Here is a 319-nt window from a genome sequence, read left to right as displayed (position 1 = left end):
CCCCCCCAGCCGCCTCCGCCCCAGCGCCCTGCTCTTTCGGCCTCCTTTGTATTCCCACCTCACGGGACGGGTGGGGGAGGTATTTTTCTTCTTCCCCCTAGAAACTATTTCCCCACGAAACCCCCGCTCTGACCCGGGGCTGCCCAGTCCGAGCGGGGAGCAAAGTTGTTTGCCCCCGGGCTGCTCCGTGCCAACCCCGCGCAGGCCCTTCTGCCCCACGGCCCGAGCCGGGCGGTCAGGGCCCGGGGGAGCCGGGCGGCCAGGCGCAGCGCGGGAGTGAATCTGCCAGAGACCGGCAAGGCGGCCGGGCCCCGCCAGC

The sequence above is a fragment of the Alligator sinensis genome, unplaced genomic scaffold (assembly GCF_000455745.1).
Source record: "Alligator sinensis unplaced genomic scaffold, ASM45574v1 scaffold145_2, whole genome shotgun sequence".
NCBI classification, from domain to species: Eukaryota; Metazoa; Chordata; order Crocodylia; family Alligatoridae; genus Alligator; species Alligator sinensis.
This window is presented reverse-complemented; position numbering follows the sequence as displayed.